Genomic DNA, 27,554 nt, shown 5'->3' with positions numbered 1-27,554 from the left:
AATTGCACCAGTATTGTCACAAAAGATTTTCATTGGACCCGATGCACTAGGTATGACACCTAGATCGGATGTGAACTCCTTCATCCAGACTCCTTCGTTTGCTGCTTCCGAAGCAGCTATGTACTCCGCTTCACATGTAGATCCCACCACGACGCTTTGTTTAGAACTGCACCAACTGACAGCTCCACCGTTTAATGTAAACACGTATCCGGTTTGCGATTTAGAATCGTCTGGATCAGTGTCAAAGCTTGCATCAACGTAACCGTTTACGATGAGCTCTTTGTCACCTCCATATACGAGAAACATATCCTTAGTCCTTTTCAGGTACTTCAGGATGTTCTTGACCGCTGTCCAGTGATCCACTCCTGGATTACTTTGGTACCTCCCTGCTAGACTTATAGCAAGGCACACATCAGGTCTGGTACACAGCATTGCATACATGACAGAGCCTATGGCTGAAGCATAGGGAGCATCTTTCATTTTCTCTCTATCTTCTGCAGTGGTCGGGCATTGAGTCTGACTCAATTTTACACTTTGTAACACAGGCAAGAACCCTTTCTTTGCTTGATCCATTTTGAACTTCTTCAAAATCTTGTCAAGGTATGTGCTTTATGAAAGTCCAATTAAGCGTTTTGATCTATCTCTATAGATCTTAATGCCTGATATGTAAGCAGCTTCACCGAGGTCTTTTATTGAAAAACTCTTATTCACGTATCCCTTTATGCTATCCAGAAATTCTATATCATTTCCAATCAGTAATATGTCATCCACATATAATATCAGAAATGCTACAGAGCTCCCACTCACTTTCTTGTAAATACAGGCTTCTCCAAAAGTCTGTATAAAACCAAATGCTTTGATCACACTATCAAAGCGTTTATTCCAACTCCGAGAGGCTTGCACCAGTCCATAGATGGATCGTTGGAGCTTGCACACTTTGTTAGCTCCCTTTGGATCGACAAAACCTTCTGGTTGCATCATATACAACTCTTCTTCCAGAAACCCATTCAGGAATGCAGTTTTGACATCCATCTGCCAAATTTCATAATCATAAAATGCGGCAATTGCTAACATGATTCAGACAGACTTAAGCATCGCTACGGGTGAGAAGGTCTCATTGTAGTCAATCCCTTGAACTTGCCGAAACCCTTTTGCGACAAGTCGAGCTTTGTAGACAGTAATATTACCATCAGCGTCAGTCTTCTTCTTGAAGATCCATTTATTCTCAATCGCTTGCCGATCATCGGGCAAGTCAACCAAAGTCCACACTTTGTTCTCATACATAGATCCCATCTCAGATTTCATGGCTTCAAGCCATTTTGCGGAATCTGGGCTCACCATCGCTTCTTCATAGTTCGTAGGTTCATCATGATCTAGTAGCATGACTTCCAGAACAGGATTACCATACCACTCTGGTGCGGATCTCACTCTGGTTGATCTACGAGGTTTAGTAGTATCTTGTTCTGAAGTTTCATGATCATTATCATTAGCTTCCTCACTTATTGGTGTAGGTGTCACAGAAACAGGTTTCTGTGATGCATTACTCTCCAACAAGGGAGCAGGTACAGTTACCTCGTCAAGTTCTACTTTCCTCCCACTCACTTCTATCGAGAGAAACTCCTTCTCCAGAAAGTTTCCGAACTTAGCAACAAAAGTCTTGCCTTCAGATCTATGATAGAAGGTGTATCCAATAGTCTCCTTTGGATATCCTATGAAGACACATTTCTCCGATTTGGGTTCGAGCTTATCAGGTTGAAGCTTTTTCACATAAGCATCGCAGCCCCAAACTTTCAGAAACGACAACTTTGGTTTCTTGCCAAACCATAGTTCATAAGGCGTCGTCTCAACGGATTTTGATGGTGCCCTATTTAACGTGAATGCGGCCGTCTCTAAAGCATAACCCCAAAACGATAGCGGTAAATCGGTAAGAGACATCATAGATCGTACCATATCAAGTAAAGTACGATTACGACGTTCGGACACACCATTACGCTGTGGTGCTCCGGGTGGCGTGAGTTGCGAAACTATTCCACATTGTTTCAAATGTACACCAAACTCGTAACTCAAATATTCTCCTCCATAATCAGATCGTAGGAATTTTACTTTCTTGTTACGATGATTTTCAACTTCACTCTGAAATTCTTTGAACTTTTCAAACGTTTCAGACTTATGTTTCATTAAGTAGATATACCCATATCTGCTTAAGTCATCTGTGAAGGTGAGAAAATAACGATATCCGCCACGAGCCTCAATATTCATCGGACCACATACATCTGTATGTATGATTTCCAATAAATCTGTTGCTCTCTCCATAGTACCGGAGAACGGTGTTTTAGTCATCTTGCCCATAAGGCACGGTTCGCAAGTACCAAGTGATTCATAATCAAGTGGTTCCAAAAGTCCATCAGTATGGAGTTTCTTCATGCGCTTTACACCGATATGACCTAAACGGCAGTGCCACAAATAAGTTGCACTATCATTATCAACTCTGCATCTTTTGTCTTCAACATTATGAATATGTGTGTCACTACTATCGAGATTCAATAAGAATAGACCATTCTTCAAGGGTGCATGACCATAAAAGATATTACTCATATAAATAGAACAACCATTATTCTCTGATTTAAATGAATAACCGTCTCGCATCAAACAAGATCCAGATATAATGTTCATGCTTAACGCTGGCACCAAATAACAATTATTTAGGTTTAATATTAATCCCGAAGGTAGATGTAGAGGTAGCGTGCCGACTGCGATCACATCGACTTTGGAACCATTTCCCACGCGCATCGTCACCTCGTCCTTAGCCAATCTTTGCTTAATATGTAGTCCCTGTTTCGAGTTGCAAATATTAGCAACAGAACCAGTATCAAATACCCAGGTGCTACTGCGAGCATTAGTAAGGTACACATCAATAACATGTATATCACATATACCTTTGTTCACCTTGCCATCCTTCTTATCCGCCAAATACTTGGGGCAGTTCCGCTTCCAGTGACCAGTCTGCTTGCAGTAGAAGCACTCAGTTTCAGGCTTAGGTCCAGACTTGGGTTTCTTCTCTTGAGAAGCAACTTGCTTTCTGTTCTTCTTGAAGTTCCCCTTCTTCTTCCCTTTGCCCTTTTTCTTGAAACTAGTGGTCTTGTTGACCATCAACACTTGATGCTCCTTCTTGATTTCTACCTCTGCAGCTTTCAGCATCGCGAAGAGCTCGGGAATAGTCTTATTCATCCCTTGCATATTATAGTTCATCACGAAGCTCTTGTAGCTTGGTGGAAGTGATTGGAGAATTCTGTCAATGACGCTATCATCCGGAAGATTAACTCCGAGTTGAATCAAGTGATTACAATACCCAGACATCTTGAGTATATGCTCACTGACAGAACTGTTCTCCTCCATCTTGCAGCTATAGAACTTATTGGAGACTTCATATCTCTCAATCCGGGCATTTGCTTGAAATATTAACTTCAACTCCTGGAACATCTCATATGCCCCATGACGTTCAAAACATCGTTGAAGTCCCAGTTCTAAGCCGTAAAGCATGGCACATTGAACTATCGAGTAGTCATCAGCTTTGCTCTGCCAGACGTTCATAACATCTGGTGTTGCTCTAGCAGCAGGCCTGGCACCCAGCGGTGCTTCCAGGACGTAATTCTTCTGTGCAGCAATGAGGATAATCCTCAAGTTACGGACCCAGTCCGTGTAATTGCTACCATCATCTTTCAACTTTGCTTTCTCAAGGAACGCATTAAAATTCAACAGAACAACAGCACGGGCCATCTATCTACAATCAAACATACATAAGTAAGATACTATCAGGTACTAAGTTCATGATAAATTTAGGTTCAATTAATCATATTACTTAAGAACTCCCACTTAGATAGATATCCCTCTAATCCTCTAAGTGATTACGTGATCCAAATTAACTAAACCATGTCCGATCATCACGTGAGATGGAGTAGTTTCATTGGTGAACATCACTATGTTGATCATATCTACTATATGATTCACGCTCGACCTTTCGGTCTCCGTGTTCCGAGGCCATATCTGTATATGCTTGGCTCGTCAAGTATAACCTGAGTATTCCGCGTGTGCAACTGTTTTGCACCCGTTGTATTTGAACGTAGAGCCTATCACACCCGATCATCATGTGGTGTCTCAGCACGAAGAACTTTCGCAACGGTGCATACTCAGGGAGAACACTTCTTGATAATTTAGAGAGTGATCATCTTATAATGCTACCGTCAATCAAAGCAAGATAAGATGCATAAAAGATAAACATCACATGCAATCAATATAAGTGATATGATATGGCCATCATCATCTTGTGCTTGTGATCTCCATCTCCGAAGCACCGTCGTGATCACCATCGTCACTAGCGCGACACCTTGATCTCCATCGTAGCATCGTTGTCGTCTCGCCAATCTTATGCTTCCACGACTATCGCTACCGCTTAGTGATAAAGTAAAGCATTAAAGCGCGATTGCATTGCATACAATAAAGCGACAACCATATGGCTCCTGCCAGTTGCCGATAACTCGGTTACAAAACATGATCATCTCATACAATAAAATTTAGCATCATGTCTTCACCATATCACATCACAACATGCCCTGCAAAGACAAGTTAGACGTCCTCTACTTTGTTGTTGCAAGTTTTACGTGGCTGCTACGGGTTTAAGCAAGAACCAATCTTACCTACGCATCAAAACCACAACGATAGTTTGTCAAGTTGGTGTTGTTTTAACCTTCGCAAGGACCGGGCGTAGCCACACTCGGTTCAACTAAAGTTGGAGAAACTGACACCCGCCAGCCACCTGTGTGCAAAGCACGGCGGTAGAACCAGTCTCGCGTAAGCGTACGCGTAATGTCGGTCCGGGCCGCTTCATCCAACAATACCGTCGAACCAAAGTATGACATGCTGGTAAGCAGTATGACTTATATGGCCCACAACTCACTTGTGTTCTACTCGTGCATATAACATCAAACCATAAAACCTGGCTCTGATACCACTGTTGGGGAACGTAGTAATTTCAAAAAAATTCCTACGCACACGCAAGATCATGGTGATGCATAGCAACGAGATGGGAGAGTGTTGTCTACGTACCCTCGTAGACCGAAGCGGAAGCGTTGACGCAACATAGAGGAAGTATTCGTACGTCTTCCCGGTCCAACCGATCCAAGCACCGTTACTCCGGCACCTCCGAGTTCTTGTCACACGTTCAGCTCGATGACGCTCCCCGGGCTCCGATCCAGCAAAGCTTCGGGGAGGAGTTCCGTCAGCACGACGGCGTGGTGACGATATTGATGTTCAACCATCGCAGGGCTTCGCCTAAGCACCGCTACAATATGACTGAGGTGTAATATCGTGGAGGGGGGCACCGCACACGGCTAAGGAACGATCACGAAGATCAACTTCTGTGTCCTAGGGTGCCCTCCTGCCCCTGTATATAAAGGAGCAAGGGGGAGGCTGGCCGGCCCTATGGGGCGCGCCGAAGGGAGGGGGGAGTCCTCCTCCTAGTGGGAGTAGGACTCCCCTTTCCTAGTCCAACTAGGAAGAAAGAGGGGGAAGGAAAGAGAGGGAGAGGGAGAGGGAAAGAGGGGCCACGTGCTAGGGAACGTGGTAATTTCAAAAAAATTCCTACGCACATGCAAGATCATGGTGATGCATAGCAACGAGAGGGGAGAGTGTTGTCTACGTACCAACGCAAACCGACTGCGGAAGCGATCACACAACGTAGAGGAAGCAGTCGTACGTCTTCCCGATCCGACCGATCCAAGCACCGTTACTCCGGCACCTCCGAGTTCTTAGCACACGTACAGCTCGATGACGATCCTCGGGCTCCGATCCAGCAAAGCGTCGAGGAAGAGTTCCGTCAGCACGACGGCGTGGTGACGATCTTGATGTTCTACCGACGCAGGGCTTCGCCTAAGCACTACAACGATATGACCGAGGTGGATTATGGTGGCAGGGGGCACCGCACACGGCTAAGGAACGATCTCAAGGATCAACTTGTGTGTCTAGAGGTGCCCCCTGCCCCTGTATATAAAGGAGCAAGGGGGGAGAGGTGCGGCCAGCCTTGGGGCGCGCCAGGAGGAGTCCTACTCCTACCGGGAGTAGGACTCCCCCCCCCCCCCCAATCCTAGTTGGAATAGGAATCCTCAAGTGGGGGGAGAGAGAAGGGGGGCCGGCCACCTCTCCTAGTCCTAATACGACTAGGAGAGGGGGGAGGCGCGCAGCCACCTTGGGCTGCCCCTTCCACCTTTTCACTAAGGCCCACTAAGGCCCATATGGTTCCCGGGGGGTTCCGGTAACCTCCCGGTACTCCGGTAAAATCCCGATTTCACCCGGAACACTTCCGATGTCCAAACATAGGCTTCCAATATATCAATCTTTATGTATCGACCATTTTGAGACTCCTCGTCATGTCCGTGATCACATCCGGGACTCCGAACAACCTTCGGTACATCAAAATGCATAAACTCATAATAACTATCATCGTAACGTTAAGCGTGCGGACCCTATGGTTCGAGAACAATGTAGACATGACCGAGACACGTCTCCGGTCAATAACCAATAGCGGGACCTGGATGCCCATATTGGCTCCTACATATTCTACGAAGATCTTTATCGGTCAGACCGCATAACAACATACGTTGTTCCCTTTGTCATCGGTATGTTACTTGCCCGAGATTCGATCGTCGGTATCCAATACCTAGTTCAATCTCGTTACTGGCAAGTCTCTTTACTCGTTCCGTAATACATCATCTCACAACTAACATATTAGTTGCAGTGCTTGCAAGGCTTATGTGATGTGCATTACCGAGAGGGCCCAGAGATACCTCTCCGACAATCGGAGTGACAAATCCTAATCTCAAAATACGCCAACCCAACATCTACCATTGGAGACACCTGTAGAGCTCCTTTATAATCACCCAGTTACGTTGTGACGTTTGGTAGCACACAAAGTGTTCCTCCGGCAAACGGGAGTTGCATAATCTCATAGTCATAGGAACATGTATAAGTCATGAAGAAAGCAATAGCAACATACTAAACGATCGGGTGCTAAGCTAATGGAATGGGTCATGTCAATCAGATCATTCAACTAATGATGTGACCTCGTTAATCAAATAACAACTCTTTGTTCATGGTTAGGAAACATAACCATCTTTGATTAACGAGCTAGTCAAGTAGAGGCATACTAGTGACACTCTGTTTGTCTATGTATTCACACATGTATTATGTTTCCGGTTAATACAATTCTAGCATGAATAATAAACATTTATCATGATATAAGGAAATAAATAATAACTTTATTATTGCCTCTAGGGCATATTTCCTTCAGTCTCCCACTTGCACTAGAGTCAATAATCTAGATTACACCGTAATGATTCTAACACCCATGGAGCTTTGGTGCTGATCATGTTTTGCTCGTGGAAGAGGCTTAGTCAACGGGTCTGCAACATTCAAATCCGTATGTATCTTGCAAATCTCTATGTCTCCCACCTGGACTAGATCCCGGATGGAATTGAAGCGTCTTTTGATGTGCTTGGTCCTTTTGTGAAATCTGGATTCCTTTGCCAAGGCAATTGCACCAGTATTGTCACAAAAGATTTTCATTGGACCCGATGCACTAGGTATGACACCTAGATCGGATATGAACTCCTTCATCCAGACTCCTTCGTTCGCTGCTTCCGAAGCAGCTATGTACTCCGCTTCACATGTAGATCCCGCTACGACGCTTTGTTTAGAACTGCACCAACTGACAGCTCCACCATTTAATGTAAACACGTATCCGGTTTGCGATTTAGAATCGTCCGGATCAGTGTCAAAGCTTGCATCAACGTAACCTCTTACGGTGAGCTCTTTGTCACCTCCATATACGAGAAACATATCCTTAGTCCTTTTCAGGTATTTCAGGATGTTCTTGACCGCTGTCCAGTGATCCACTCCTGGATTACTTTGGTACCTCCCTGCTAGACTTATAGCAAGGCACACATCAGGTCTGGTACACAGCATTGCATACATGATAGAGCCTATGGCTGAAGCATAGGGAACATCTTTCATTTTCTCTCTATCTTCTGCAGTGGTCGGGCATTGAGTCTGACTCAACTTCACACCTTGTAACACAGGCAAGAACCCTTTCTTTGCTTGATCCATTTTGAACTTCTTCAAAATCTTGTCAAGGTATGTGCTTTGTGAAAGTCCAATTAAGCGTCTTGATCTATCTCTATAGATCTTTATGCCCAATATGTAAGCAGCTTCACCAAGGTCTTTCATTGAAAAACTCTTATTCAAGTATCCCTTTATGCTATCCAGAAATTCTATATCATTTCCAATCAGCAATATGTCATCCACATATAATATCAGAAATGCTACAGAGCTCCCACTCACTTTCTTGTAAATACAGGCTTCTCCGAAAGTCTGTATAAAACCAAATGCTTTGATCACACTATCGAAGCATTTATTCCAACTCCGAGAGGGTTGCACCAGTCCATAAATGGATCGCTGGAGCTTGCACACTTTGTTAGCTCCCTTTGGATCGACAAAACCTTCCGGTTGCATCATATACAACTCTTCTTCCAGAAATCCATTCAGGAATGCAGTTTTGACATCCATCTGCCAAATTTCATAATCATAAAATGCGGCAATCGCTAACATGATTCGGACAGACTTAAGCATCGCTACGGGTGAGAAGGTCTCGTCGTAGTCAACCCTTGAACTTGTCGGAAACCTTTTGCGACAAGTCGAGCTTTGTAGACAGTAATATTACCGTCAGCGTCAGTCTTCTTCTTGAAGATCCATTTATTCTCAATTGCTTGCCGATCATCGGGCAAGTCAACCAAAGTCCATACTTTGTTCTCATACATGGATCCCATCTCAGATTTCATGGCTTCAAGCCACTTTGCGGAATCTGGGCTCACCATCGCTTCTTCATAGTTCGTAGGTTCATCATGATCTAGTAGCATGACCTCCAGAACAGGATTACCGTACCACTCTGGTGCGGATCTCACTCTGGTTGATCTACGAGGTTTAGTAGTATCTTGATCTAAAGTTTCATGATCATTATCATTAGCTTCCTCACTTATTGGTGTAGTTGTCGCAGAAACAGTTTTCTGTGATGTACTACTTTCCAATAAAGGAGTAGGTACAGTTACCTCGTCAAGTTCTACTTTCCTCCCACTCACTTCTTTTGAGAGAAACTCCTTCTCTAGAAAGGATCCATTCTTAGCAACGAATGTCTTGCCTTCAGATCTCTGATAGAAGGTATACCCAATAGTCTCCTTTGGATATCCTATGAAGACACATTTCTCCGATTTGGGTTCGAGCTTATCAGGTTGAAGCTTTTTCACATAAGCATCGCAGCCCCAAACTTGAAGATACGACAACTTTGGTTTCTTGCCAAACCACAGTTCATAAGGCGTCGTCTCAACGGATTTTGATGGTGCCCTATTTAACGTGAATGCGGCCGTCTCTAAAGCATAACCCCAAAACGATAGCGGTAAATCAGTAAGAGACATCATAGATCGCACCATATCTAGTAAAGTACGATTACGACGTTCGGACACACCATTACGCTGTGGTGTTCCGGGTGGCGTGAGTTGCGAAACTATTCCGCATTGCTTCAAATGTACACCAAACTCGTAACTCAAATATTCTCCTCCATGATCAGATCGTAGAAACTTTATTTTCTTGTTACGATGATTTTCAACTTCACTCTGAAATTCTTTGAACTTTTCAAATGTCTCAGACTTATGTTTCATTAAGTAGATATACCCATATCTGCTTAAGTCATCTGTGAAGGTGAGAAAATAACGATATCCGCCACGAGCCTCAATATTCATCGGACCACATACATCTGTATGTATGATTTCCATCAAATTTGTTGCTCTCTCCATTGTACCGGAGAACGGTGTTTTAGTCATCTTGCCCATAAGGCACGGTTCGCAAGTACCAAGTGATTCATAATCAAGTGGTTCCAAAAGTCCATCAGTATGGAGTTTCTTCATGCGCTTTACACCGATATGACCTAAACGGCAGTGCCACAAATAAGTTGCACTATCATTATCAACTCTGCATCTTTTGGCTTCAACATTATGAATATGTGTATGACTACTATCGAGATTCAATAAGAATAGACCACTCTTCAAGGGTGCATGACCATAAAAGATATTACTCATATAAATAGAACAACCATTATTCTCTGATTTAAATGAATAACCGTCTCGCATTAAACAAGATCCAGATATAATGTTCATGCTCAACGCTGGCACCAAATAACAATTATTTAGGTCTAATATTAATCCCGAAGGTAGATGTAGAGGTAGCGTGCCGACCGCGATCACATCGACTTTGGAACCGTTTCCCACGCGCATCGTCACCTCGTCCTTTGCTAGTGTCCGCTTATTCCGTAGTCCCTGTTTCAAGTTGCAAATATTAGCAACAGAACCAGTATCAAATACCCAGGTGCTACTGCGAGCTCTAGTAAGGTACACATCAATAACATGTATATCACATATACCTTTGTTCACCTTGCCATCCTTCTTATCCGCCAAATACTTGGGGCAGTTCCGCTTCCAGTGACCAGTCTGCTTGCAGTAGAAGCACTCAGTTTCAGGCTTAGGTCCAGACTTGGGTTTCTTCTCCTGAGCAGCAACTTGCTTGCCGTTCTTCTTGAAGTTCCCCTTCTTCTTCCCTTTGCCCTTTTTCTTGAAACTAGTGGTCTTGTTAACCATCAACACTTGATGCTCCTTCTTGATTTCTACCTCCGCAGCTTTCAGCATTGCGAAGAGCTCGGGAATAGTCTTATTCATCGCTTGCATATTATAGTTCATCACGAAGCTCTTGTAGCTTGGTGGCAGTGATTGGAGAATTCTGTCAATTACGCAATCATCTGGAAGATTAACTCCCAATTGAATCAAGTGATTATTATACCCAGACATTTTGAGTATATGCTCACTGACAGAACTGTTCTCCTCCATCTTGCAGCTATAGAACTTATTGGAGACTTCATATCTCTCAATCCGGGCATTTGCTTGAAATATTATCTTCAACTCCTGGAACATCTCATATGCTCCATGACGTTCAAAACGTCGTTGAAGTCCCGATTCTAAGCCGTAAAGCATGGCACACTGAACTATCAAGTAGTCATCAGCTTTGCTCTGCCAGACGTTCATAACATCTGGTGTTGCTCCAGCAGCAGGCCTGGCACCCAGCGGTGCTTCCAGGACGTAATTCTTCTGAGCAGCAATGAGGATAATCCTCAAGTTACGGACCCAGTCCGTGTAATTGCTACCATCATCTTTCAACTTTGCTTTCTCAAGGAACGCATTAAAATTCAACGGAACAACAGCATGAGCCATCTATCTACAATCAACATAAACAAGCAAGATACTATCAGGTACTAAGTTCACGATAAGTTTAAGTTCAGTTAATCAAATTACTTAAGAACTCCCACTTAGACAGACATCCCTCTAATCCTCTAAGTGATTACGTGATCCAAATTGACTAAACCATAACCGATCATCACGTGAGATGGAGTAGTTTTCAATGGTGAACATCGTTATGTTGATCATATCTACTATATGATTCACGCTCGACCTTTCGGTCTCCGTGTTCCGAGGCCATATCTGCATATGCTAGGCTCGTCAAGTTTAACCTGAGTATTCTGCGTGTGCAAAACTGGCTTGTACCCATTGTAGATGGACGTAGAGCTTATCACACCCGATCATCACGTGGTGTCTGGGCACGACGAACTTTGGCAACGGTGCATACTCAGGGAGAACACTTCTTGATAATTTAGTGAGAGATCATCTTATAATGCTACCGTCAATCAAAGCAAGATAAGATGCATAAAAAGGATAAACATCACATGCAATCAATATAAGTGATATGATATGGCCATCATCATCTTGTGCTTGTCATCTCCATCTCTGAAGCATCATCATGATCACCATCGTCACCGGCGCGACACCTTGATCTCCATCGTAGCATCGTTGTCGTCTCGCCAATCTTATGCTTCCACGACTATCACTACCGCTTAGTAATAAAGTAAAGCATTACATCGCGATTGCATTGCATACAATAAAGCGACAACCATATGGCTCCTGCCAGTTGCCGATAACTCGGTTACAAAACATGATCATCTCATACAATAAAATTTAGCATCATGCCTTGACCATATCACATCACAACATGCCCTACAAAAACAAGTTAGACGTCCTCTACTTTGTTGTTGCAAGTTTTACGTGGCTGCTACGGGCTTAAGCAAGAACCAATCTCACCTACGCATCAAAACCACAACGATAGTTTGTCAAATAGACCCCGTTTTAACCTTCTCAAGGACCGGGCATAGCCACACTTGGTTCAACTAAAGTTGGAGAGACAGTCGCCCGCAAGCCATCTATGTGCAAAGCACGTTGAGGGAACCGGTCTCGCGTAAGCGTACGCGTAATGTTGGTCCGGGTCGTCTCGTCCAACAATACCGCTGAACCAAAGTATGACATGCTGGTAGGCAGTATGACTTGTATCGCCCACAACTCACTTGTGTTCTACTCGTGCAAATAACATCAAACCATAAAACCTAGGCCCGGATGCCACTGTTGGGGAACGTAGTAATTTCAAAAAAATTCCTACGCACACGTAAGATCATGGTGATGCATAGCAACGAGAGGGGAGAGTGTTGTCTACGTACCAACGCAGACCGACTGCGGAAGCGATCACACAACGTAGAGGAAGTAGTCGTACGTCTTCCCGATCCGACCGATCCAAGCACCGTTACTCCGGCACCTCCGAGTTCTTAGCACACGTACAGCTCGATGACGATCCTCGGGCTCTGATCCAGCAAAGCGTCGAGGAAGAGTTCCGTCAGCACGACGGCGTGACGACGATCTTGATGTTCTACCGACGCAGAGCTTTGCCTAAGCACTACAACGATATGACCGAGGTGGATTATGGTGGCAGGGGGCACCGCACACGGCTAAGGAACGATCTCAAGGATCAACTTGTGTGTCTAGAGGTGCCCCCTGCCCCTGTATATAAAGGAGCAAGGGGGGAGAGGTGCGGCCAGCCTTGGGGCGCGCCAGGAGGAGTCCTACTCAGTCCTACTCCTATCGGGAGTAGGACTCCCCCCCCCCAATCCTAGTTGGAATAGGAATCCTCAAGTGGGGGGGAGAGAGAAGGGGGGCCGGCCACCTCTCCTAGTCCTAATAGGACTAGGGGAGGGGGGAGGCGCGCATCCACCTTGGGCTGCCCCTTCCACCTTTTCACTAAGGCCCATATGGTTCCCGGGGGGTTCCGGTAACCTCCCGGTACTCCGGTAAAATCCCGATTTCACCCGGAACACTTCCGATGTCCAAACATAGGCTTGCAATATATCAATCTTTACGTCTCGACCATTTCGAGACTCCTCGTCATGTCCGTGATCACATCCGGGACTCCGAACAACCTTCAGTACATCAAAATGCATAAACTCATAATAACTGTCATCGTAACGTTAAGCGTGCGGACCCTACGGTTCGAGAACAATGTAGACATGACCGAGACACGTCTCCGGTCAATAACCAATAGCGGGACCTGGATGCCCATATTGGCTCCTACATATTCTACGAAGATCTTTATCGGTCAGACCGCATAACAACATACGTTGTTCCCTTTGTCATCGGTATGTTACTTGCCCGAGATTCGATCGTCGGTATCCAATACCTAGTTCAATCTCGTTACTGGCAAGTCTCTTTACTCGTTCCGTAATACATCATCTCACAACTAACATATTAGTTGCAGTGCTTGCAAGGCTTATGTGATGTGCATTACCGAGAGGGCCCAGAGATACCTCTCCGACAATCGGAGTGACAAATCCTAATCTCGAAATACGCCAACCCAACATCTACCATTGGAGACACCTGTAGAGCTCCTTTATAATCACCCAGTTACGTTGTGACGTTTGGTAGCACACAAAGTGTTCCTCCGGCAAACGGGAGTTGCATAATCTCATAGTCAAAGGAACATGTATAAGTCATGAAGAAAGCAATAGCACATACTAAACGATCGGGTGCTAAGCTAATGGAATGGGTCATGTCAATCAGATCATTCAACTAATGATGTGACCTCGTTAATCAAATAACAACTCTTTGTTCATGGTTAGGAAACATAACCGTCTTTGATTAACGAGCTAGTCAAGTAGAGGCATACTAGTGACACTCTGTTTGTCTATGTATTCACACATGTATTATGTTTCCGGTTAATACAATTCTAGCATGAATAATAAACATTTATCATGATATAAGGAAATAAATAATAACTTTATTATTGCCTCTAGGGCATATTTCCTTCACCGCGCCCCCCCTCCCTAGTCCAATTCGGACTCCCCATGGGGGAGGGGCGCCACCTCCTGGGCTGCTGCCCTCTCTCTCCCCTCAGGCCCACTAAGGCCCAATACTTCCCCGGGGGGTTCCGGTAACCCCTCCGGCACTCCGGTTTTCTCCGAAATCACCCGGAACACTTCCGGTGTCCGAATATAGTCGTCCAATATATCGATCTTTATGTCTCGACCATTTCGAGACTCCTCGTCATGTCCGTGATCACATCCGGGACTCCGAACAACCTTCAGTACATCAAAATACATAAACTCATAATGAAACTGTCATCGTAACGTTAAGCGTGCGGACCCTACGGTTCGAGAACAATGTAGACATGACCGAGACACGTCTCTGGTCAATAACCAATAGCGGAACCTGGATGCTCATATTGGTTCCTACATATTCTACGAAGATCTTTATCGGTCAGACCGCATAACAACATACGTTGTTCGCTTTGTCATCGGTATGTTACTTGCCCGAGATTCGATCGTCGGTATCTCAATACCTAGTTCAATCTCGTCACCGGCAAGTCTCTTTACTCGTTCCGTAATACATCATCTCACAACTAACTCATTAGTTGCAATGCTTGCAAGGCTTATGTGATGTGCATTACCGAGAGGGCCCAGAGATACCTCTCCGATAATCGGAGTGACAAATCCTAATCTCGAAATACGCCAACCCAACATGTACCTTTGGAGACACCTGTAGAGCACCTTTATAATCACCCAGTTACGTTGTGACGTTTGGTAGCACACAAAGTGTTCCTCCGGCAAACGGCAGTTGCATAATCTCATAGTCATAGGAACATGTATAAGTCATGAAGAAAGCAATAGCAACATACTAAACGATCGGGTGCTAAGCTAATGGAATGGGTCATGTCAATCAGATCATTCAACTAATGATGTGATCCCGTTAATCAAATAACAACTTGTAACACCCTTGATGCGACTATATCTCCCACGTGTCGAGGCACGACTTAGAGGCATAATCGCATTGAAGGCATATGTCGCAAGTGAGGTAATCTTCACACCACCCATGTAATATAATAAGGAAAAGAGATACATGGTTGGCTTACAATTTCCACTTCACACAATTACATGAATAAGGCATTACAACATCCAAATACAATCAAGTTCCGACTACGGAACCAAAATAAAAGAAGAACCACAAATGCGACAAGGTCCCTGATCGACCCCAACTGGGCTCCACTACTGATCGACTAGAACGAAACAACACAAAGTACAAGATCTTCATCGAGCTCCTCCTTGAGCTTGGTTGCGTCATCTGTATGGTTCAACGGCACCTGCAAACTGGTTTTGGAAGTATCTATGAGCCACAGGGACTCAGCAATCTCGCACCCTCGCGATCAAGACTATTTAAGCTTATGGGTAAGGTAAAGGTATGAGGTGGAGCTGCAGCAAGCGACTAGCATATATGGTGGCTAACATACGCAAAAGAGAGCGAGAAGAGAAGGCAAAGCACGGTCGATAAAAGTATGATCAAGAAGTGATCCTAGAACAACCTACGTCAAGCATAACTCCAACACCGTGTTCACTTCCCGGACTCCACCGGAAAGAGACCATCACGGTTACACACGCAGTTGATTCATTTTAATTAGGGTCAACTTCAGGTTTTCTACAACCGGACGTTAACAAATTCCCATCTGCCCATAACCGTGGGCACGGCTTTCGAAAGTTCAAATCCCTGCAGGGGTGTCCCAACTTAGCCCATGACAAGCTCTCACGGTCAACGAAGGAATAAACCTCCTCCCGAGACATTCCGATCAGACTCGGTATCCCGGTACAACAAGACATCCTCGACAATGGTAAAACAAGTCCAGCAAGACCGCCCGATGCGCCGACATCCTGATAGGAGCTGCACATATCTCGTTCTCAGGGCAACACCGGATGAACACTACGTACAGCTAAAACCAGCCCTCAAGTTTCCCCGAGGTGGCGCCGCAAGTGGCTCTAGTTTGGACCAACGCTTAGACAAGCACTGGCCCGGGGGGTTAAAATAAGATGACCCTCGAGATGCACGACTCCCAAGGGAAAAAGGCTAGGTGGCGAATGGTAAAACCAAGGCTGGGCCTTGCTGGAGGAGTTTTATTCAAAGCGAACTGCCAAGGGGTTCCCATTATAACCCAACCGCGTAAGGGACGCAAAATCCGGGAACATAACACCGATATGACGGAAACTAGGGCGGCAAGAGTGGAACAAAACACCAGGCAAAAGGCCGAGCCTTCCAACCTTTACCAAGTATATAGATGCATTAATTAAATAAGATATATTGTGATATCCCAACAAGTAAACATGTTCCAGCAAGGAACAACATCTCCATGTTCCAACAAGGAACAAACTTCAATCTTCACCTGCAACTAACAACGCTATAAGAGGGGCTGAGCAAAGCGGTAACATAGCCAAAGAACGGTTTGCTAGGACAAGGTGGGTTAGAGGCTTGGTTCAACAATATGGGAGGCATGATAAGCAAGTGGTAGGTATCGCAGCATAGGCATAGCAAAAGAGCGAGCAACTAAGCAAGCAAAGATAGTAGTGATTTCGAGGGTATGATCATCTTGCCTGAGATCCCGCAAGGAAGAAGAACGAGTCCATGAAGAAGACAAACGGACATAGACGAACGGGTCCTCACACACGACGTTACCGGAATCAACCCGAAGAATCAAACACCGGAAAGAAACACACAACATAGTAAACAACCAACACATGAACATGGTATGATATGCGAGATGCGGTATGCGATGCATATGCATGATTTGACAAGGAAATGCATGAACCTGGCCTCAACTTGGAAATCCAAGCATGCCACTGGAAAGATGAGATGAAATCGCTTGAAAACAATATAAAGAACGCCGGAATCGGAGTTACGGTTTGGAAATGGCAAGCAATTCAAATATGACCGCGATCTGCGATTTACAGCAAGTAGCCATCTAAATGCAATGAGATGAACATGCTACAGCACTCAAACATGGCAACAAAATACATGGCAGGGATGCATTCATGATGCTTAACAAAAGTCTAGCACTGAGCTACGGCCAATTCATCCATTAACAGGTTCAAACAAGCATGGCAAAAATGCAAATGGCAAACAGATCTCAGACCTAGTGAAATTAACACTTGTCTGAAATTTCAGACCAAGTATCTCACTTCGGAGCAACGAAACAACATGCTACAGGACCTTAACATGGCAAAGTAAAACATGGCATGGAGCTTCTCAAAAAGCTTAACAAAAGTCCCTTAGTGACCTTGAGCCAAAAGGGATCAGAAAATATATTAACAAGCATGTGAACATAGCAAAAGCATAATCAGTTTTCAGACTTAGTGAAAACTGGCACATGCTGAAACATAACTCAAGTAGGCATGTTTATGAGCTCGATGCACTCACCACGGTGCAAGTCATGGCAAGACAAGCATACATCCATTAAGAAGGCACAAAATGCAAGCTAGACATGGCAAGAACAATAGCATAGCATGCACGGATCAACTACAACAACAACGGCAAAATCGCAAACAAGTTGACGATCTGCCCAGATTCACAAAGTAGCAAAATTAGAGCTCGATTGACTCAAGCTAGGGTGCACTACAAGAAATATGTCAACTTATGACCTTCTGTCAGTGACCCTCGAAGAATTGGTCATAAATTTATGACCATTTTAGACCAATTGGTCAAAAGCTGTCCAGGGGGCTCCAAACCCTAAACCATTGCGACCATTTTGGTCAGAAAGGTCGTAATTTCCATACACGAAATGGTCACAAAGCAAACAGTGCTAGTCCGCTGCCTTATTTCTAGTTGTTAATGACCAATATAGATGGTCATAGCCTTGTGGATTGTGGTGGGTTGTGATGACTAGGCGCCATCTCATCAGTTTTGCCTATGTGTCATGTCTATGTGGCAATTTTTGCCCTAGGTTGTAAAGCAACCTATATTTCTATCATTCCTAAAATTCCCAAAAAAATCTCATAAATTCTTTGGGGCATATCTTCATCAAATATGTAAAAATCCTTCCTTGCCTAGTTCAAAACTAATTCAACAATATTCATTTTCCTATTCTGTTCACAACAACACTTTGTGAAGGAAGTGATATTTATATATTCTTGATTGCCCTTGGAATTTTTGGGCACTCTTTCCTATCCAAATCATTACCGCATGACAAAATTCAGCTCCATTTGCCTAGCAAATCTTCCTCGGCAAATTTCCAAAGTTTTTGTCCACCTAGAAGCATTGTGAAGCAAGTACCTTTTTTATATCTCTAAATGACATGAAATTTATACAGTTCCTTCATATGCCCAAATTATCACCCTCCTCCAAATTGCAGCTCAGTCAAATCATCTATGTGAGCCCAGGTTCAATTTATATTTTATGGCCAAATTGGCACGTTGCAAAGCAAGTGTTATATAGACCCCTCCTATTACCCTCAAACTTTTCGGGCACTCTTCCATACCCAAATCATTTCCACATGATAATATTCAGCTCAATTTTCCTAGTAAATCTTTCTCGGGAAATTTCCAAAGTTTCTACCTCGAGAGAAGCTTTGTGAAGTAATTACTAGCTAGGCTTACCCAAATGATCTGAAAATTTACCAGCGCATGACCATACCTAAGTAACTTACCTACACCAATTTTGAGCTCATTTCATTCATCCAATCTCTCTCACTAGTTTTCCCAAGTTTCTGTCCATAGAAGAGCATTGTGAAGGAAGTACTACTTTGGCATGTCCAAATGGTATCAATTTTCTACAATGCTTTACTATTCCCAAATAACCATCCTCCACAAAATTTCAGCTCAATCCATTCATTATTTTGAGCCCAGCTTCAACATTCATATTTTTGTCCAGCGTGGTACTTTGCAAAGCAAGTACCACCTAGGATCCTCCTTTTGAGCTAAAAATTTGTGAAGACATTCTCCTTAGTATATGATCATCCTCAGCCAAAACTAACGCCCATTGGCCATGTGCATTTCCCGTACCGCTAATCAAACACTTGGCTGCTAATTCATGTTTGAGTATCGATCGGTCTCCTCGTGAGAATCTTATGTTGTAATTTCTTCCTAGCACCAACCTGGGGAGTGCCCAACCCACTAGACATACCTCGGCCACCGCCCAAACCTCGACGTATCGCCACCAAACCATGTATTTATGATTAAATAGGTCCTTATGTAACTAGAAATGATTTTTGGAAAAAATAAATAGCAAACTATGAGGCAGCTGCAGTTCAAATTTGACCCGCTTCCAACTGAATCGGCGGAAATTTGTCTTTTTCACGAGAGGTGGATCAAAAAAATTTACACCCAACCATTTTGTCAATTGTGCATTAAATATGGCCTAGTATTTTATAAAAATTATTTGGTCCAATTTTGCAACAATTATTTGATAGTTCCTTCACAAAAAAACCTCCTTTCGAGCACTCAAAAAATGGAAAATGGTTTTTTCGTCCAACGAAAATGAAAACTTCCTTAGGCAACATTGTTTGCCATTCCAATATGCACCCTTGTGCACAATATGAGATCATTTGAACAAACTATGCCATGGATGTGGCCATAAGATTGATCATTTGGCTTGAAAGCCATTGATCTCCACACATGATAGCTCGTTTCTGAGAACACTTTTTTAAAATAATTGCCGTATTACAATTTTATTATTTTTCCTAGGAACTTGTCCACATATAATGACACAATGCGAAGTTTTCCCAATTTTTTGATTTTTTTTGAATTTTTTATGCCCGTTTCAAAATGCGGTCAAAACGGCGGGAATGACCGTTCCTAGCTAGTGGTTGAATCTTGGAATTTTTTTGGTGTTTCTCTGATTAAATAGGTACTTATGTACCTAGAAATGATTTTTGGAAAAAATAAATAGCAAACCATGAGACAGCTGTAGTTCAAATTTGACCCGCTTCCAACTGAATCGGCGGAAATTTGTCTTTTTCACGAGAGGTGGATCAAAATTTTTTACACCCATCCATTTTGTCAATTATGCATTAAATATGGCCTATTATTTTAGAAAAATGATTTGGTCCAATTTTGCAACAATTATTTGGGAGGTCCTTCAAAAAAAAAACCTCCTTTCGAGCACTCAGAAAATGGAAAATTAATTTTCTGTGCAAAGAAAATAAAAACTCCCTTAGGAAACATTGTTTGGAATTCCAATATGCACCCTTGTGCATAACATGAGATCATTTGAACAAACTATGCCATGAATGTGGCCATAAGATTGATCATTTGGCTTGAAAGCCATGAATCTTCACGCATGATAGCTCATTTCTGAGAACACTTTTTTAAAATAATTGTAGTATTACAAGTTTATTATTTTTCCTGGAAACTTGGTCACATATAATGACACAATGCGAAGGTTTCCCAATTTTTTGATTTTTTTTGAATTTTTTTATGCCCGTTTCAAAATGCGGTCAAAACGGCGGGAATGACCGTTCCTAGCTAGTGGTTGAATCTTGGAATTTTTTTGGTGTTTCTCTGATTAAATAGGCACTTATGTACCTAGAAATGATTTTTGGAAAAAATAAATAGCAAACTATGAGGCAGCTGCAGTTCAAATTTGACCCGCTTCCAGCTGAATCGGCCGGAATTTGTCCTTTTCACGAGAGGTGGATCAAAACTTTTTACACCCAACCATTTTGTCAATTGTGCATTAAATATGGTCTAGTATTTTATAAAAATGATTTGGTCCAATTTTGCAACAATTATTTGGTAGTTCCTTCACAAAAAACCTCCTTTCAGGCAATTGAAAAATGGAAAATGGTTTTTTCGTCCAACGAAAATGAAAACTTTCTTAGGCAACATTGTTTGCCATTCCAATATGCACCCTTGTGCACAATATGAGATCATTTGAACAAACTATGCCATGAATGTGGCCATAAGATTGATCATTTGGCTTGAAAGCCATTGATCTCCACATACGATAGCTCGTTTCTGAGAACACTTTTTTAAAATAATTGTCGTATTACAAGTTTGTTATTTTTCCTACGAACTTGGCCACATATGATGACACAATGTGAAGGTTTCCTAATTTTTTGATTTTTTTTTTGAATTTTTTATGCCCGTTTCAAAATGCGGTCAAAACGGCGGGAATGACCGTTCCTAGCTAGTGGTTGAATCTTGGAATTTTGTTGGTGTTTATCTGATTAAAAAGATACTTATGTACCTAGAAATGATTTTTGGAAAAAATAAAGAGCAAACTACGAGGCAGCTACAGTTCAAATTTGACCCGCTTCCAGCTGAATCGGCGGGAATTTGTCTTTTTCACCAGAAATGGATCAAAACTTTTGACACCCAACCATTTTTTCAATTTTACATTAAATATGGACTAAGGTTTTATAAAATTGATTTGGTCCAAATTTGCAACAAATATATGGTAGGTCCTTCACAAAAAAGTCATTTTGGGCACTCGAATAATGGAAAATGATTTTTTGGTGAAAATAAAATGAAAACTCCCTTTGACAACATTGTTTACCATTTTTCAAGATGCACCTTTTTGCACAATATGAGATCATTTAAACAAACTATTCCATAAATATTGCCATAACATTGGTCATCTCACTTGAAAAGCTATGAATCTTCATACATGATAGCTTATTTATGAGAACACCTTTTCAAACTAATTGATGTATTCCAAGTTTTTTATTTTTGCTAATAACTAGGTCACATATAATGACACAATGCGAAGGTTTACATTTTTTTTTGATTTTTTTGAATTTCCTATGCCCGTTTCAAAATGCGATCAAAACGATAAGCATGACCGTTCATGGCTAGGGGTTGAATCTTGCAAAACTTTCGGAGTATCTCTAATGAAATAGATATTTTTATACCTAGAAATGTTTTTTAGAAAAATTAAAGAGCAATCTATCAAGCGGCTGTACTTTAAAAATTGACTCATTTCCAGCTAAATTGGACATAAAATGTGGTCTAATAATTTTTAAAAATGATGTGGTGTCATTTTGCAACAAATATTTGGTAGTTCTTTCATAAAAAACAATCATTGTTGCTCAAAAAATAGACAATACTTTTCTTGTGAAAAAACTTAATTTTATTAAATTACGACTAATTTAGATGGTCATAACATCTTTAAAATGTTTACTGCGTTCTAATTGGTCTATAAGCCTCTCACGTGGATCATGCCTCCAACACCGTTGGATACCGCTGGATCCGACGGCAGCCCTCATCCCCCTCACACTCTCACCCCTCGCCCGTCTCACCCTCTCGTCCAAACCCTAGCTTTCCTCGCGCCGCACCCGAGCCGTGCCTCCTTCCCTCCGCACGCCGCCACAGCTCGCCGCCGACGGCCTCCACTTCTCTCCCACCCGCCTCTCTCCCACCCCAGACGGATCGCCCAACACATCCATCTCTCCTCTCCTGCAGCCCCTCTCTCTCTCTCTCTCTCTCCCCGCACTTCACAGCGACAACAAGCACTCCCAGATCCCTCCAGATGCCGGACTTGGAGGAGTCTGTGCAGCCCAAGCCCGCCGACACCTCCGCCTCGCCCCCCGCCGCCGGTAGAAGATGGAGGCCCCGGGCTCCCCCTACGCCTCCTCGCCCTAGTCCGCGCCCAAGCGCGCGCCCCTCTCCTCCCCGCTGCCCCCGCAGGACCGCCCCGACGCCGACCACGACGCCGCCGAGCCCGAAGGTAACTAACCACACGCATCCCTGTGTTCTCTCCGCGAGCTAAGCTCCGGGTCCGCTCGCGTACGAGCGTGGCCACCGCGGCCGCACGCGCGGATCTGCGAGATCCGGGCCCTGGCGCCCCGCCGCGAGCCTGAGATCTGCGGCCGGCCGTTGTGGTGGCGCCGGATTTGTGGTGGCCGGTTCCATGGCAGCGGGCGCTCACAACTGGCCAAGGATCATTCATGCTGCAGTGCACGGGAGGATGGCGGTTTGGTTAATGTGCTCTGGTTCGTTCGTTGGCTGATTCAGTGCCATTGCCTATGCTCGAGTAGAGTTTAGTACACTACAGCGCGCCTGATTGTGCACAGCTACACTTATTTACTTTGTTTCAGATGCGTGATTGTAGTTTTTTTTGTTATTCCGGAGTAACAAAATTTTCTTTTGTGCTGTGCTGCAGAAGACGTACTCTTGTGTAGTTCAGTTAGAATAATTGCGATCTCTATTATCCAGTATGACCTTATAATAGTTTGGAATGATCTGTTTTGATTTACGAACACTTACTAGCCGTAGTAGTCAGTCCTTAGCTCTGTATGGTGGTCGTTGCTTCGTTGAATTGCTTGGCGTCGCTGTAGCCGTAGTATCCAGTGCTACTGTTTCCACAATCGATGCTTACGGCCACTGCACACAGTCTATTTTAATCCTTAGCATCCACTTCATATTCTTCCAGTACTGATATTCTTCTCTGAATTCATAATTTTTCGCAGAGAAGCTGCAACCTGCAGAATGCAAGAAAGGGCTGATGTGTGTTGCGTCCTCGCCATTTCTGGACATCAAGGTTGGGCAGACCTACCAGATGTCCTGCTTCATTCGATTGTTGATCTGGTGGGCTCCTTCTCTGACCTTCTTGCCTTCGCGGTCTGCAGGTTCTTGCCTTCGATTGTCAGATCCACCCTCCTCGCGCTGGACGGAAACCCTAGCCGCCCGTCCATGGCGACCCACCGCAGCACCCAAAGGCCTCGACGACGGCGGTATGGTATGAACCCCCCTCCCCCTCCCCCACTTCTTCTTCTCCTTCAAACTCCCTCTGTCTCACCCCCGTCTCTGTCTTTGCCTCTTCAGGTAGGAGAAACGGCGACCAGCGACGGCCATGGCGACCCACCGCAGCCTCCAAGACCTCGACAACGGTCAGTGCTACGGTATGAATCCCTCCTCCCCCTTCTCTTCTACTTCTCCTTTTTCTCAACGTCTCCCCCTAACCCCAATCTCGTTTCGTCCCTTCCCTTCTTCTCTGTAGGTGAGGTACAGCAACCAGCGACGGGACGACGCCTAAATCCACTGGTACAGGAGAGCAGCCATGGAATGGAAGGTCCGTTCCACCTGTTCTTCCCCGCTTGATTGACTCTATCTAAGAGTTCTTCGGTTTCAAGTGGATTTTCTTCTGGGCTCCATAAGTCAAAATGGAGACCGCCACCACATGGTATGTGCTGCCGTTTTGCTTGCCAGATTCCCAGTCCTGCGATGCCACTAGCAGCTAGATCTCCTTTATTGCCTAATTATCGTTCATTGTTTTCTTAAGATCCGGTAGTTTTCCCTCACGGATTGACTTGATTCTGTGGTGTGTCACTTCAACCTGCACGATTGGACTCTTTTGAATCAAATGTAGCATAGGTTTGATTTGTTCAAGATGACTGCACAAATCATAGGGCTAACTGTCTCTATTCTGTGTACTGAATGTAGAACAGAGCGTCTCCTGTTTTTGGATACATAGTGAATTGATGATGTTGAAATGTGCTACTGTAGGTTTCCATCAACCCGGAGTCCAAATCAAGGGCTGTGAACAGGGAGGTACTCAGTGAGCTAATCAAGTTGCACGGGAAGACATTGTGGCTTATGCGCCTCTGTTTTTTTGGGACTGCCATTGTGGCTGCTTCTTGTTGGTTGCATCAAAATCAATGACAAGCTAGCAAGCAATCATGCGTGTGTGGCCATGGCCTTCTTTAGAATAGGGGTGCCACTCATCTACTAGAACTGAATTGCTCCCCTGTTTTGCTGTGGTCGTATGCTCTGTGGTCACTGATGCGTGCTGCATACCTGTAGATTAGGACCAAAATTTGAGCAGTTTCAGTCGTGCAGATTATAACTGAATCATGCCCTGCTTTGTTGTAGTTGTATGATCTTACTGCTGAATTGATTGCTGTATTGTTCAAACTGAAGTCTTCCAGTTGGCTTGCTACAATGTATTATATCACTGTACTTCAGACTTATTGTAGTATTTAGGCCTGGGTGCTTTGGAATTTAGCTGTAGTCTGTCCCTTAATTTACTCCGCACTTTGCTCTGCTTGGTGATCGGCCTGCCATGCTACTCCATGGTCACTGATGCGTGCTGTATATACAGATTAGGACCAAAACTGGAGTAGTTATGACAACATTTTGATATTCCTTTGCTAGCACATGTCCTTTATCTCTTAGCATGTACTGTGATTATGTGGGCTCTTGGAAAAGCCATCTGTCTGTGTTTCTGTAGTTATTTGTATTAAGTGCTCCACATTTGTTTTTCAACATGGACAATCCATAATCAGCTTGGTTGTTATAAGTGTAATATAATTTATCTTTGCTTAATTTGTATCTGATTCCACTGTTTGATTCCTCCCTAGATTTGTGTCTAGTTTAAACATTACATGGAATATTTTTCAGCAGTCTGGTAGGCAACGATGATATCAATATAAGAGGTTATCTTAGCTTGTTAGTGTGTGCTTAGTGAACTATATGAGCTCTCTTTATTGCATCTTGTATGCTCATACATTAGCATGAAATAGTATTGCTCATACAGTATATGGAATATTTATGAGCATAGTTTTTGTGCCGTATCCATTTCACACCTGGCATCTGCCATTGTAACTTCATGCTGATGTAACATGTGAATCTGTTGGTCCTTCTTATTGTCTTTAAAGAAGTCAATGTACCTACCTATTTTTATGCTCTGTTATTATCTTTGATCAGTGTCAGTTGTGTCTCTTAGAGATACACTCCTACCTTTTCTGACTTGAGTTGTTAACTATTGTTCCATACTTCTGTTAGTTATAACAAAAAATCTTTGAATTTGGTACTGCATGAGTTTTTACTACTGCTAATAGGGAGTATTTGCTACCACTAAAACAGCGATTTTGTATGCACTGCTACCTGATGAGTGATGAGTGCTTTCTTGGTAATATTTCACCTTGGCATGCATACGTTTGTTCGGTTTGAACTTTGCATGACATGATATAATTATTTCCAGTGTTTTTCTCAACTTATTTTCATTGCCACTTGATATATAGTTAGCTTGTACTTGAAGCTGTGGGTTAATGTGGTGATTTTGTTCTACTTGGATGCATTGGTACCCCCATAATCGAGTGCATGGATGCAATGGCAAGAAGATCATGGCTGTACGCATCATCAAGCACACCATGGAGATAATCGACCTCCTCACCGATGGTAACTCAATCTAGATCATCACTTTATACTCTCCTACTTTTGTGATGTTAGTATGCTTCTGCTGACTAGTATTGTTAGATCTTGCCAGTAGTAGAATGGTATTTTGTTTTAGGCACAATGTGTTGCAGCGAAGTCTTTTGCATGATCTGCACTTGCGCAATGCATATTTGTCTCTGTTTTCTTGTATGAATGAGTACCTCATTTTAAGTAGCTGGAGAACAAAAAGCATGGTACTAGCTGAATTTATGTTGTCATTCTAAATAACTGTCCTTTTTTGAATGGTCAATTCATACTATATATTGGCATCTGTCCTTTTTTTAATGGCCAATTCATAGTATATTTGGCTTCTGTTTTCTAATTCTTCTCTGCTAATTCATGACAGGAGCAGGTGCCTAGTTTGTGATCGCTATTGAAGGAGCTCAATGCTGAAGAACATAACACTTGTAGAGTTCTGATGGCTATCTTGTATTACACTTGTAGAGCTTGTAACTGTTATTACACTTGTAGAGTTTTAATGTCTATCTTGTATCACGAGTTATTTGTACAACTAAGAAGTATTATGTGGTCTGTACTGAAACGAGCTTCTAAGATCTCTGTACTGAAACGAGCTGATATTATTTGAAGTATTATGTGGTCTGTTCCAATTTAAATACTGGTTATTTATTTACTGTTAAATTGAAATAAGAAGAATATGACTCTGACATCTGGGACCCATTGATTAGCATTGATTAGAACCTGACAACCGTGGCCCAATCTGACTAGTGGACCCCTTTAAAAAAAGAAAAACTGAGTATTAAGAAAGAAGGCCATGGCCCAAAAACAAAAAGGCTGAAATATTAGGCCAGGCCCATGTAGCCGACCAGAATGACAAAAAATGATGACTAAAAAGGCTGAATTAATGGGCTCGGCCCATGTAAAAGACAGAATTGGACCGGGCTCATTCTAAGTAACGACCTTTTCAACTCGTCGCAATTTTGCCACGTTAGATTGCCACGTCGGATCCGACGTGGCCTGGGCAGACAGCCAGTGACCAAAACAAAAGGTCATGGGTTCCACGACCTTTTGTTTTGGTCGTAAACGTCTACGACCTTATCCCGAAGAA

The 27,554-nt window shown here is 43.4% G+C and overlaps 1 long non-coding RNA gene across 2 annotated transcripts; it reads left to right on the top strand.

Annotated features, from left to right (window-relative positions):
• Window positions 1-22,550: 22,550 nt before the first annotated feature.
• LOC125549062 (uncharacterized) lies at window positions 22,551-27,074 on the top strand. Of its 2 annotated transcripts, none has more exons than XR_007301233.2 (7): window positions 22,551-23,000; window positions 23,743-23,813; window positions 23,902-24,011; window positions 24,098-24,174; window positions 24,273-24,455; window positions 24,779-26,452; window positions 26,841-27,074. It is a non-coding gene; the product is annotated as an uncharacterized LOC125549062 (long non-coding RNA). The 2 variants fall into 2 exon arrangements; XR_015598897.1 differs by having other exon boundaries at window positions 26,835-27,074.
• Window positions 27,075-27,554: the final 480 nt, after the last annotated feature.

Source organism: Triticum urartu, chromosome 3A (assembly GCF_056163025.1).
Source record: "Triticum urartu cultivar PI428250 chromosome 3A, HENAU_Tu73, whole genome shotgun sequence".
In the NCBI taxonomy this organism is placed as follows: domain Eukaryota; kingdom Viridiplantae; phylum Streptophyta; class Magnoliopsida; order Poales; family Poaceae; genus Triticum; species Triticum urartu.
The sequence above is the reverse complement of the archived record's forward strand: the minus strand, read 5'-3'. Positions and strand labels throughout refer to the sequence as shown.